The sequence below is a fragment of the Marmota flaviventris genome, chromosome 19 (assembly GCF_047511675.1).
Source record: "Marmota flaviventris isolate mMarFla1 chromosome 19, mMarFla1.hap1, whole genome shotgun sequence".
In the NCBI taxonomy this organism is placed as follows: Eukaryota; Metazoa; Chordata; class Mammalia; order Rodentia; family Sciuridae; genus Marmota; species Marmota flaviventris.
Window position 1 is genome coordinate 41,961,241 of NC_092516.1, and position 15,037 is coordinate 41,976,277.

The following is a 15,037-nucleotide window of genomic DNA, read 5'->3' on the forward strand; positions in this document are numbered from 1 at the left end:
CACAAACCCTAGCTCAAAACCTTTTTCTAACAGAAAACCTAACCCTAAACTAAACCTAGCCATATCACTAACGCTAAAACTAGCCATAACCATAAGCCAAAGCCTACCTCTAAATCTATACATTACCCTAACCATAACCCTAACCCTGATTCTAACCCTAAACCTCATCCTAGTGCAAATCTTAGCTCAATCCCGAACCCTTCAATATAACCTAAAGCTAGCACTAACCCTTGGCCTAAACGTAACACTAACCTTAACCCTAGACCTAATCCTAACCTTAAATCTAGCCATAACTCTAGCTCTAACCCTACCCATTACCTTAACCCTAACCCGAACCCTAATGATAACCCAAACCCTAACCCTAAATCTACCCTAACCCTAATCCTAGACATAGCTATAAACCTAAACCTTGTCATAGACCTAACCCTAGCTCAAACCCTGACCATTACACAAAACCTAACCCTACACCTATCCCTAAAACTACCTTAAGAGAAAAACTAATACTAACCTTAACCCTAACCCGACATCAAACCCTATCCAGTACCCTAAACCTAATGATAACCCTAGCCCTAATCCTAACACTAACCTTGACCCTAACCGTAAATATAACCTAGACCTAACCCTAAACCTAACATTCGCCCTGGTGTTAATCCTAGCTCAAACCCTAAACCATAACCTAAACCTAAAACTAACACTATTCCTGGGCATAAGCCTAAACCTAATCCCACCTCAAGCCCTAATATTAACCATAACCCTTGCCCTAACCCTAGGTCTAACACTCTCCATTACCCTAAACATAACCCTTACTCTAATGCTAATCCTAGGCCTAAATCTAACCCCTTCACTAACTCTAACCCTATCTATTACCCTACACCTAACCTGAACCCTAAACCTAACCCTATCATACCATATCCCTAACCCTAATGCTAATTTGAGCCCTAATCCTAAACCCTAACCTAAACCAAAACTGAAACCTGATTCTAACCCTAATCATACCCCCAGCTCTAAACCTAACCCTTATCCTAGACATATCCATAAATCTAACCCTCAATCTATCCCTAACTGTAACCCTAGACCAGACACTAGCCCTAGACCTAATTCTTTCCATAACCCTAAAACAAACACTAGCCCTCATTCTTGCCCTAAACCTAGCCTTATTACTAACCTAAAACATAATCCTAGCCCTAACCATAATTCTAACCTTCGACCTAGCCCTAACATTAGTTATAACCCCATCCTTTCCCCTAAACCTAACCCTATCCCTAAATCTAAACCCAAGCCTAAAACTAGGCCTAAACCTAGTACAAAGCCTAGACCTAATCCTAGCCTTAATTTAGCCCTAAACCTAACTTAACTTTAGCTCTAAGACTAACTCTTACTCTCACACTAGTCCTATTCCTAGTTCTATCCCCAACCCTTACCATAAACCTAAAACTTGCCCAAACCTTAGCCTTAACCCAAGCCCTAGCCCTAATCCTACATCTAATCCTAACTCTAAATGTAACCATAAACCTAAGCCTAAATCTATCACTTACACAAGCTGTAACACTAACACTAATCCTAAAACTAGCCCTAACCTAGCCAAGCCCTACAACAAAACAGAGCCATAGCCCTAACCCTAACATTTAACCTAAACCAAATCCTAAGTCTACACCTAGCCCTAAACCTAGCTCTAATTTGAGTCCTATCTTTAACCCTAAAACTAACCCTGACCCTTACTCTGACCCTACACTAACTCTACCTCTAATCATCACCCAAAACCCTAGCAGTACCCTAACCCAAAACCTATTCTAATCAGAGCCCTAACACTACCTTTAACACTAACAATAGTTGTAAACCTAGATCTAACACTTACCCTAAATCTAATGCTAACCCTAACCCTTGAAATAACCCAAAACATAACACTAACCCTAGCCCTAATCCTAACATTAACCCTAGCCCTATACCTAGCTCTAATCCTATCATTACCTTAACCCCAACCAAACCATAATGCTAACCCTAGGATAACCCTAACCCTATTCCTAACCCTAAACCTATCCATTACACTAAAACTAACCTGAACCCTAGACCTAACCATATCCATAAACCTAATCCTAATCTTATCTCTAATGCTAATTTGAGCACTAAACTTAAACATTAACCTAATTCAACCTGGAACCCTGTACTTTACACTAATAATGCCCCTAGCTCTAAACCTTACCCAAAACCTTAACCTAATTCTTACAATATACCTAGCCATAACCCTAACCTGTGGTTAGCCATAATCCTAGGCCTGACATTAGCCCTAGCACTAATGAAGCCCTAATCCTAACACAAACACTAGCCCTAATCTTAGCCCTAATCTTAGCTTTAATCCTAACCCTAACCATAACACTAGCCCTAACCCTAATTTTAACCCTTGCCCTAGTTCTAAACCTAGCGATAACATCATGACTAACCATAACCATAACCCTAAACATAGCCCTAAACCTAGGCTTAGCCTTAATACTAACCCTAGCTCTAAACCTAGCCCTAATAAAGCCCTAACCCTAATCCTACCAAATCCTAACCCTAAGACTACCTCTAACTCTCGCTCTAGCCCATCCGTAGATTTAACAGTATCCCTAATGATAACCCAAACCCTAGACCAAACCCTAGCCATAACCTAGATTTAACCTAACTCTAAATCTAACTCTAAACATAAGCCTAAACCATACCCTATCACTAGCTTTAACCCTAACACTAATTTGAAAACAAGCCCTAACCCTAGCCCTAGCACTCAAGCAAAACTGAGCCATAGCACTGACACTAACACTTAACATAAACCATAGCCTAAACCTACACCTAGCCCTAACACTAGCGCTAATTCAAGTCCTAACCCTAACCTTAGAACTAATTCTATCCCTGACTCTGACCCTAACACTGACCCTAACTCTATACATCACCCTATCCCTAAACCTAATCCTAACACTACACCTCGCCCTATACCCAACCCTAAACTAGCCCTAATTGTAATGCCAGTTCTTACATTAGCCATACCCCTAAACCTAACACAAAACCTAGCCCTAATACAAGGCCTAACCCTAGCTTTAACCCTAACCCCAGCCCTAAGCCTAACCCTATCCCTAGTGTTAACCCTAGCTCTAACCCTATCCCTTACCCTAAGACAAACCCTCACTCTATTGCTACCCTATTCCTAACCCTTATCTTAAGCCTACTCCAAATCCTAACTTTATTACTAGTCCTAACCCTAGCACTCATTATAGCTCTAAACTTCACTCAAACCCTAACCCTAACCCTGACACTTATTCTGACTCTAGCACAAAACCTAGGTTTAAAACTGACCCTAACCCTTATCCAAAACCTAACACTAGCCCTGCCAGTAATCCTATACCTAAACCTAACACTAAAACTAGCCCTAGACCTAAACCTTATTCTAAATATAGCCATAGCCCTAGCCTTAGCCCTAACAATAACCCTTAACCTAAACCAAACACTAACCCTATACCTAGACCGGACCCTAGTCCACATTCTGGACCTAATCCTAATCCTAACCTGAACCCTGACACTTACCCTAACAAAAACCCTAGCTCTAAACCTTATCCTAACCCAAAAATTAACCCTAACACTAGAAAAACCCTAAATCTAGCCATAACTATAGCTCTTAAATTACTAATACACCTAACACTAGCCCTAAACCCCACACAAAACCTAGCCATAATTGTAGCACTAAACCTAACCCTAAGCATAATTGTAACTCTAAACCTAGCCCTAAACCTAACCCTAACCCTGGTCTTAGCTCTAACCCTAGCTCAAACCTTAACCTTACCATAAACATAACCCTAGCCCAAACTCAAAACCTCACCCAAACCCTAGACCTAATCCTAACTTTAACCATAGCACAAATCCTAGCTCTAACTCTATCCACTACCTTAACCATAACACTAAACCTAATGCTAACCATAGCCCTAACCTTAATCCTAACCCTACCCTAGCCCTGACTGTAACCCTAACCCTCACTCCAGCCCTAACCCTACCTCAATCCCTAACCATTAAACTTAAGCTAACCCTAACTCTAACTGAAGGCCTAACACTAACATAATCCTAGCCCTAATCCGATCCTGAACCATAGACATAACCCTAGCTCGAAACCTACCCCTTACCCTAACCCTAAACTTTACCCTAATGATAACATTAGACCTAAAACTAAACATACCCTAAACATAAACATAAACCTAACCCTAGAACTAGCAGTGAACCTGCCCTAAACCTAACCTAAGCTAGCTCAAATCCTAACCCTAAACCTAAACCTAACCCTAACTCTAACCTAAACTTATCCTTAACTCTAACCTGACATCTAAATCTATTACCTGAACCCTAATGATAACCATAGCCCTAAGCCTAACACTAACCCTAACACTAACCATGACCATAACCCTAGCACTAACCTTACCCTAGCACTAACCCTAGATCAAACCCTGAACCATTTCCGAAACCTAATCCCAACTCTAACCTTCGACCTAACCCTGACCCTAACCCTAACTATAGCCCTAATCCTAACCATAAACCTAGCCCTAACCCTAGGTCTAACCCTGTAAATTACCCTAATGATACCATAACGCTAATGCTAACTCTAGGCCTAACCCTAAACCTATCACAAACCAAAACCATATCTATTACTCTAAACCTAACCTGAACCCTAATCCTAACCATATCCATTACCCTAACCCTAACTCTAACATTAATGCTAATTTGAGCCCTAAACCTAAACCTTATCAAACCCAAACCCCAAGCCTGACCATGACCCTAATAATACGCCTAGCTCTAAAACTGACCCTTTCCCTAAACACAACATTTAAAGTTGACCTAGCCATAAACCTAACCCTAAGACTATCCCTAACTATAAACTTAGACCTGACATTAGCCATAACCCTAATTCTTGCCCTAAACCTAACACAAAATCTATCCCTAATCCTAGTGTTAAACCCAGCCTTAATCCAAACCCAAACCATAACCCTAGCCCTAACCCTAAAGCTAATCATAAAACTAGCCCTAACCCTAACCATAGCACTAAAACAAAACTGAGCAACAGGCCTAACACTAAACCGTAACTTAAACCAAACACTAGCACTACACCTAGAACTAACCCTAGCCCTAATTCAAGTCCTAATTCTAACCTTAAATATAACCCGGACCTGACTCATATACTAACACTCATCCTAGCTCTAAACAGCACCCTAAACTTAAACCAAAACCTAACAGTAACCCTAGCCCTAAATTCGAGTCCTAACACTAACCATAAAACTGACACTGACCTGACTCATATCCTAACACTATCTCTAGCTATAAATATCAATCTAAATTTAAACCTAACCCTAACACTCACCTAACCCTAACCTAACCTTAAAACTAACCCTAATTGTAAACCTAGTTCTCATATTTGTCATTGCCCTAACCCTAGCCTTAAACCTCACACAAAAACTAGCCCTAATCTGAGCCCTAAAACTAGCTTTAACCCTAACCATAACCCTAACCCTAGCCCTAAACCTATGTCTAACCCTATTCCTTACCCTAAGCAAAACCCTAAACTTATTGGTAACTCTAGACCTATTCCTAATTCTTAGGCTAAACAAATATTAACCCTATAAATAGTCCTAACCATAGATCTAATTCTAGCTCTAACCCTTACCAAAATCCTAAACCTAACCCTGACCCTTATTCTGACCATCACACAAACCAGAGGTCTAAACCTGACCATTACCCTAAACCAAGGCTAACACTAGCCCTACTGGTAACCTTATACCTAAACCTACCACTACCATTACCCCTAGATCTAAACCTAATTCAAAATCTAGTCTTAACTTTAGCTTTAGTCCTAAAGAAAAGCCTAGCCTTAGCCCTCACAATAACCCTCAACCTAACCCAAACACTACCTCTACTTCTAGACCTAAACCTAGTCCTAATTCTGGCCATAACCTTAACCCAAACACTGTCCCTTTCTGTAACACAAATCCAAGCTCTAAATTTTATGCTAACCCAAAATCTAGCCATAACCCTAACTCTAGGTCTTACATTACTAAACCTATCCATTTCCTTAAACTAACCTGAACACTAAACCTAACCTTATTAATTACTCTAACCCAATCCCTAACCCTAATGCCAAATCAAGCCCTAAACCTAAACCATAACCTAAACCAAACCCTAAACCAGACAAGTACTCTAACAATACACCTAGCTTTAAACCGGACCCTTTCCTGAAACGTAACCCTTACAATGGACCTAGCCATAAACCTACCCTTAACACTATCCCTAAGTGTAACCCTAACTGACATTAGCCATAGACCTAATTCTCACCCTAAACCTAACACAAACCCAAGCCCTCATCTGAGCCATAAACCTAGCCTTAATCCTAACCTGAACCTAACCCTAGCCCAATCCCTAATTTCAACCCTCGCCCTAGTTCTGAACCTAGGCAGAACCACACCCCTTCCCCTAACACTAACCCTAACCCTAATCCAACACTAACACTAATGCTAACCCTAACCCTAACCATAGCTCTAATCCTAGACCTAATTTAGTGCTAATTGTAACCCTAACTCTAACCCTACCCCGAAGACTAACTCTAACTTTTGCCCTAGACCTATTTCTAGTACTAACTCTGTTACCATAACCCTAACACTAGCCCTAACGTAACCCTAAACCTAGCCTAAATCCTAACCCTAGACCTAACCATAACTCTAAATATAACCCTAACCCTAAGCCTGAACCTCACCCTACCATTAGCCCTAACACTATTGCTAATCCTAAAACTAGTTCTAAACCTAGCTGTAGCTCTAAAACAAAACTGAGCCATAGCCCTAAACCTAACACTAACCTAACTGTAACCTCAGACCTGACATTAGACCTATCCCTACTTCTTGCCCTAACCCTTGCCACAGTCTGGCTGGGTACAAAATCTCGAGCCACTCAATCAGGAACAAACTTTATTTCTGAACTCCACCTGCACACTCCACATACGCTCCCGGGGAAAAATGCTGAACCACGCCACGCGGCTCCTTGCGGGACCAACTACTCCAACAGGCAAATCCCTCCACCGGAAATCCCTCCTACCACACTTCCCCAACCAATGGAAACTCTCAGGGAGTCCCACTAGAGCTCCAAAGTAGCAGGCCGAGGCATACAGCAGGGGTCTAATATCCAATTGAATGCAGATCTTAACATAATCATATCATCTCAATGGCTTGCTGGCATCACCTTTCAACCAAAAATGCCATGCTTCATTCCTATTTGGCTATGGCTCTCAGCATCCCCTGCCCTTCTGTTTTATTAAGCAACAAACAATGTGGCTTAGGGACCGTGCCTGTTAGGTTGTCCAATACAACATATGGTCCTTACCCGTCATCGGATGAGCTGACATCTAGGCGTCAGCCTCCTGTCTTAGGTTGGTACCACTGCATTTGGATCATACCCGTCACTGACTACTGGTCCAGCATACAGCCATACTTGTGGATAGGCCTATGCACCAGTGTGGGGGGGTGAGGTTCTTTGCCTCACCTCTGTTGGCCCCCAAATTTGGCCTTTGCACCAGTGGGGCGGTGAGGTTCTTTGCCTCACCTCTGTTGGCCCCCAAATTTTAGACCATCACTAGCAGAAGGGAGGAGGATACAGAAATGCCATGACACCAAGCCAATTGATGGCTCCTTTGGAAAAATTGTATCACCGATAACACCATCAGCAAATATACGCCAGCACTACCACAATTCGCTGTACCAGCAGATAGTTCACAATGTATACGTTATAAGTTCACAATGTATACAAGTGATACATTGTCCAGGCAAGTTCTGCAAGCAGTTCAAAGTGGAGGAATCTATCAATATGTCCATTTCCTCCCAAAGTAAATTGACTCCTTGATTGAGCATTGCTTGTTGAGTTATTATTCATTGATGCATCAGTTTATACAGTTTACTGTGATAGCTATCGAAGAAGCTGTAGCTTGGTTTCATCTTTGTCTTCACCGGCACTGGGATGAAGATAGGAATTCTGGCAATGATGCTAAAAAAAAAAAAAAATTATGTAACATTCCAACAGGTACTAAGAAAACAATTTTCTGAAAAATTTATATTATCCTGAACAGAATTATTAAATATAATGAAAAGGAAAGGTGAAAGTAAACAAACAGATCTGTTAACCTCCTTATTTGTTCACATATTAAAACAATCCTCAACAGCTGTTTACCCAATTTAAATTAAACCCTCCCCTTCTGCTTGTAGCAGATTATTTATGGTGTCTGTGTAAAAACCACTATGGTGGTAAAATAAATTAAACAAAAGGGGGGAAATGTTAGGGTCTGTAAAAAAGTCAAGACGGCAACTGGCATTTTGCCAGAGGGAGTGGTTTGTGAAGTAATGACAGCGAGCCATTAAGTGTGGAGATTCCTTATTGGTTGACTGCTGTATCTAGTTTATGTAAATTAAGATAAGCTGTGTGGAATGTATATATACCCCTCCTGTCCTACAATAAATGGCTCCCACTCCTGCTGTATCAATCTACACAAGTTGCTCGTCACCCCCCGGTTATTTTTCTGCAGCCGGACTGCGGCAACCCTTACACAAAACCTAACCCTACACCTACCCACAACTCTAGCCTTATTTCTAGAGTTATCCCTACCCTAAAACTAACACTGAACTTGACTCTTACCCTAACACTAACCCTATTTCAAATCATCACTCTAATCATAACCTAACCCTAACACTAGACCTAGCCCTAAACCTAACCCTATAACTAGCCCTAATCGTAACCCTAGTTCTTATAATAGCCATAGCCCTACCCTAACCCTAACCTAATCTAAAATATAGCCCTAACCCTAACCCTAACACTAGCTTTAACCCTAACCTAACTCTAAACCTAATCCTAACCCTAGCCTTAATCCTAACCATAACCCTAACTCTAGCTCTAATCCTATCTATTACCTTAACACTAACCCTAACCCTAATCCTAGGATAACCCTAACTCTATCCATAACCATAACCCTATTCATTACCATAAACCTAACCTGAACCCTAAACCTAACCATATCCATTATCCTAACTCTAAATATAATCCTAACCGAATTTGAGCCCTAAACCTAAACATTAACCTAAAAAACCCTAACCGTTACCCTGACCCTAATAATACCCCTATCTCCAAAAGTGACCCTAACCCTCAACCTAACCCTTACACTATACATAGCCATAAATCTAACCCTGAAACTATCCCTAAGTATAACCCTAGACCTAACATTATCCCTAGGCCTAATGTTAGCACTTATGCTAAAAAATAAATAAATAAATAAATAAAACAAAATAAAGCCTTTATCCTCTCCCTAAACCTAGCCTTAATCAGAACCCTAACCCTATCACTAGGCCTAACTTTAAGTGAACACTCACTTTAGACCTTAAACTAGGTATAATATTATAATGTACCCTAACCCTAATTCTAACCCTAGCCCTAAACCAAGGCCTACCCCTAATACTAAACCTAGCTCTAATCCTAGACCTAATTTAGCCCTAACCCTAAATCTAATCATATCCTTAACCCTAAGACTAACTCTAACTCTTGTCCTAGCCCTATGCCTAAACCTAGATCTAACACTCTAAATCTAACCCTAACCTAAAACCTAAACCTCACCCTAACACTAGCCCTAATCCTAATGCTAATTTGAAAACTATCCTTCACCATAGCCATAGCATTCAAGCAAAACTGAGTTTAGAGCTCGAATCCTAAACCTTAACCTAAACGAAACCATAACACTATGCCTAGCCCTTACCCAGCCCTAATTTGAGTCCTAAACCTAACCGTACAACTAATAATGACCCTGACTCTGATCCTAAAACTAATCTTAGCTCTAAACATCACCCTAACCCTAAACCTAACCCGAACACTAAACCTAGCCCTAACCCTAATCCTAAAACTAGCCCTAATCGTAATGCCAGGTCTTACATTAGCAACAGCCCTAACCCTAAAATCAAACCTAGCCTTAATCTGAACCCTAACCCTAGCTTTAACCCTAACGCTAACACTAACTCTAACCCTAACCCTAGTTCTAACCCTATCCCTTACTCTATGCCAACCCTCACCCTAATGCTACCCTAGTCCTAACCCTAATCCTTAGTCTACCCCCAAACCTAACTCTATTACTAGTCCTATCCCTAAGCCTCATTCTATCTCTAACCCTAACCCAAACCCAAAGCCTATCCCTGACCATTATTCTGACCCTAACACTAACCCTAGGTATAAGCCTGACCCTACCCTAAACCAAACACTAACACTAGCCCTATGGGTAAACCTATACCTAAACCTAACCATAACATTAACACTAGACCTAAACTTAATCCTAAATATAGCCATAACTCTAGCCATAACAAAAAATCTAAACAAAAATCTAGCTCCAGGACTGATAATAACCATTAGTCTAATGCAATGACTAACAATACCCCTAAAACTAACCCTTGTAAAACTGTGCTCCTAACTGTAAATCCAATGCTAACCTGATCACTGACCCTTACCCTAACACAAACCTTATCTCTAAACCTTATACTAACCCAAACCTTCCCTAAAACTAGACCTATCCATAAATCCAACCTTAAAACTAGCCATAACCATAATCCTAGTTCTTACATTACCCATAGTCCTAACACTAGCCATAAACCTCCTCCCAAAACCTAGCCCTAAATGTAGCACTAAAACTAACTCTAAGCCTAATCCTAACCTTAGCCCTAGCCCTAACCCTCACACTTGCCTTGCCTAATATCATAGAAATTTGAAGAAAACTAGGGACACGCTGGAACTCTCTGTGCAGATGGAAGGCTCAGCTGTGTGCTTCCTCTCAGCTCAGTGGGAAGTCGGAAGTCTCGGCTGTGCATGTGCTCTCAGCTCAGATGGAAGTCTCAGCCATGTGTGAGCTCTTGGCGCAGAGGGAATTCTTGGCTGCAGTTTCGCTCTTGGCTCAGACAGAAGTCTCAGCTGTGCAGGCACTCTCAGCGCAGAGGACAGCTAGCACAGAACAAAGAGGTTTTGCTTGTGAGTCACCAGGCCAAGCTCTGGACATGGCCAAAGGTCACCCCAGAACCACCCACCTCACCAAACACCCTACACAGGTAACAGATGGTATGCATCTTGGAAAACCTTACTCACCAACTGTCAGTGACCCTGGCTACCAGCTCAGTTCTGCGGCTGCTCAGGTACCCGGGTTCCAACTCCCCTAACTCCAGCTGTGATAACTCAAGATTTTTCTCACAAGCTTTTTTTTTTTTTTTTTTTTTTTTTTTTTGCGGGGGGGGGGGGCGTAGTTATCAATGCAGAACAGCAACTGTACACGTACCTGGTTTCCAACTCAGAAACTAAGAGTAGGGAGGCTCCAGGTAGTAGCTCAAGCCCTCTGAAACTGGCTACCTCCACCACCCTTAGCACAGAGACTCAAGCTAGGAATAGACAACTCCACCTCCTGGAAGAAAACTGAGTTCTGAGAGACTTTTCTATTCTCACTCTTTTCATCTATTCTCCTCTACCCTTCCCCTCTGGTCCTCACAATCTCAACATACATGAAATCAAGAACTTTGCATGAAATTGGACTTTAAGAACTGAATCACCAGAATTGTTTAATATAGAGGAATGCATAGGCCCACCTCACCCCCTTTTATTTTATATTATTTTCATTCTCCCTTTCTTTCTTTCTTGTTTTTTTTTTCTTCTTTTTTCTTCCTCCCTCTATCCCACTTTCAACCTCCAAACTTTTGCTATTTATACATAGGATAATCCTATTATGAATACTGATAAGAAATTTGAATTTATACATTCTTCTATAAATTACCCTTGTCTATTCATTACAATTCTCCTCCAATTTACTAAGATAGATTATTCTCATACCCTCACTCCTTTCTGCCTTAACATAGCATATTACCCCTGATCATCAGTTCTCTATACATCACCAGAAATGGTATGCCTTTCATGAAACTAATGATTATATTCTAAATAATAATTGAAGCCAACATCTGTAGATATAGAATCTAAATATAAATGTATTTATAATGGTTCAGCTTAGGCTTCGGGTTACGGTTAGATTTAGAGTTAGAATTTGATCTATGGTTAGGGCTAGAACTAAGGATAGGGCAAGGGTTAGGACTAGGTTTATGGTTAGGTTTAGGGTTATGGTAAGGGATAGGGTTAGAACTAGTGATAGGCTAGTGTGAGAGTTAGAGTTAGTCTTAGGGCTAGGGCTAGGGTTATGTTTAGGGTTAGGGCTAAATTAGGGCAAGGTTTTGTGTTTGAGACCTCAGGTTAGGGTTATACTTAGGGTTATATGTAGGGTAACGGAGTGGGTTATAGCTAAGTTTTGGGCTAGGGTGAGGGTTAGTATTAGGGTTAGGGCTAGGGTTAGGTTTAAGGTTATGATTAAGACTAGTCTTAGGGCTAGAGTTAAGGCTAGTGTTTGTGTTAGGTTTAGGGCTAGTATTAGGGCTAAGGCTAATGCCATGTCAAGGATTACAGTTATGCATAGATTTACTGTTAGTTTTATGGCTTTGTCCAGTGTAAGGTTAGGTTTAGGGTAAGGGTTAGGTTTAGAGCTAGGGATATTATTAGGGCCAGATTCAAGTTTAGGGTTTGGTTTAAGTTAGAGTTAAGGTTTAGGGCTTGAATTGGCATTAGGTTTAGGGTGAGGGTTAATGACAGATTTAGGTTTAGGGTTTAGATGTGGTTTAGTGTAATGGATAGGATTAAGGTTAGGCCTAATGTTTAGCATAAGGGTTAGGGTTATCATTAGGGTAATGGAAAGGGTTAGACCTAAGATTAGGGCTAGGGATATGTATAGGATGAGGGCGTTTTTTTAGGTTAGGGTTAGGTTTAAGTTTAGGGTTAAAGCTAGATTTAGGACTCATATTAAGGCTAGGTTTGGGGTTAGGCGAGGGCTAGGGTTAAGGCTATGGGTAATGTATGAAGTAGGTTATGATTAGCACTAGTTATAGGGTTAGTGTTTTGGCTAGGTCTAGTGTTAGGGTTAGGTTTATGGTTATGACCATATTTAGAGCTATATATAGTATTAGGGTCAGAGTCAGTGTCCATATTACTTTTCAGGTTAGATTTAAGACTGGAATTAGAGATAAGTGTAGGTCTAGGTGTAAGGTAAGGGTTTCATTTAGGTTAAGGGTTAGGATTAGGGCTATGACTCAGTTTTGTTTTAGGGCTAGGGCTAGGGGTAGGGTTAGGGCTAGTTTTAGGATTAGTTTTAGAGTTAGGGCTAGTGTTAGTGTGAGGTTTAGGCTTAGGTTTAGGGTTAGATTTAGAGTTAGGTTTAGATCTAGGGTTTGAGCTAGGGTGAAGGATAGGGCTAGAGTTAGGGCTAAGTTTAGGGCTAGGTTTAGGGTGATGGTAAGGGATTGGTTTAGAACTCGCTATAGGGCTAGGGTGAGAGTTAGAGTTAGTCTTAGGGCAAGGGTTAGTGTTAGGGTTAAGCCTAGGGTTAGGACTAGGGTTAATGTGAGGTTTAGGGTTATGGTTAGGTTTAGGGTAAGGGTTGGGATTACAGCTAGTTTTATGGATAGGGTGAGGGTTATAATTAGGGTAAGTGTTAGGTTTATGATTAAGGTAAAATTATGTCTTGGATATGTGCTAAGGTTTGTGTTAGGGTTAGGAGTAGGATTAGAGCTAGGGCAAAATTCAGGTCTAGGGTGACAGTTTGGGATAGTTTAGGGTTAGGTTTATAGCTAGGTCTATTTTAAGGGTTAGATTTATGGTTATGGTCAAGTTTAGAGCTAGGGCATTTTTAGAGTTAGGGTCAGGTTTAGGGTTTTTGTTAGGTTAAGGTTTAGGTTTGGGCTCGAATTAGCATTATTTTTAAGGATAGTGTAATGATAGGTTTAGGGTTCAGGTTAATTGTAGGGTAATTTATAGGGTTAAGGTTAGGTATAGTTTTAGGTTTGTGGCCTATGGTTAGAATAAGGGTTAGGGTTATCATTAGAGTAATGGTTATGTTAGAGCTAGGGTTAGGGCTAGGATTATGCTAAGGATTAGGTCTAGGATTAGGATTAGCTTTAGGGTTAAAGCTAGGGTAGACCTTGGATTAGGGCTAGGTTTTGCAATAGTAAGAACTTGTTATGATTCAGGCTAGTTTTAGGGTTAATTTTAGGGCTAGGTATAGTTTTAGGGTTAGGTTTAGTGTTGGGGTTGTGTTTAGAGCTAGGGTTACTGTGAGTGTCAGGGTCAGTGTTCAGGTTAGTGTTATGTTTAGAATTAAAGCCAGAATTAGGTCTAGGGGAAGAGTTAGTGTTTGGCTTAGACTAAGGTTATTGTTAGGGCTATGTCTACGTTTTTCATTAGGTCTAGCATTCGAGTTATGGCTAGATTTATGATTAGATTTAGATCTAGGGGTAGTGTTAGGGTTAGGTTTAGGTATAAGGTCACTGGACGGGTTACTCTTAGTGTTCAGTTTAGGGTTAGGTTCAGGTTTAGACCTACGTTTAGTTTTAGGGTCAGAATAAGGGTCAGGATTAGGGTTAGGATTTAGGTTATGGTTAGAGCTAGAATGAATGAGTGCTAGTGTTAGGACTAGCAATAGGATTAGGGTTTGTGTTAGGTTAAGGATTAGGGTTAGCATTAGGGTTAGGGTTTGGATTAGGGTAAGGGATAGGGTTAGAGCTAGGGTTAGGGCTTGGAATAGGGAAAGGGTTAGGTCAAATTTGGTTTAGGGCTTGGATTAGGGCTAGTATTGTGTTACGTTTAGGGCTAGGCAATGGCTAATGTAAGAACAAGGGTTACAAATAGGGTGAATTTGGGGGTTATGGTTAGGGGTTAAACTTCTAGTGTTAGGATTAGGTTTAAGGTTACGGTGATATTTAGAGTGAGTGTTAGTGTTAGATTAATAGTAAGGGTCAGAGTTAGTTTTAGAGTTAGGGTTAGGATTCCAAATAAGGTTAGGGTTACTGTAAGGGTTTGGTTTAAAGTTAGGGTGGTTTTTAGAGCAAGGGTGGGTGTTAGGATATGAGACAGAGTCAGGGTTAGTATTCAGGTTAAGGTTAGGACTCGA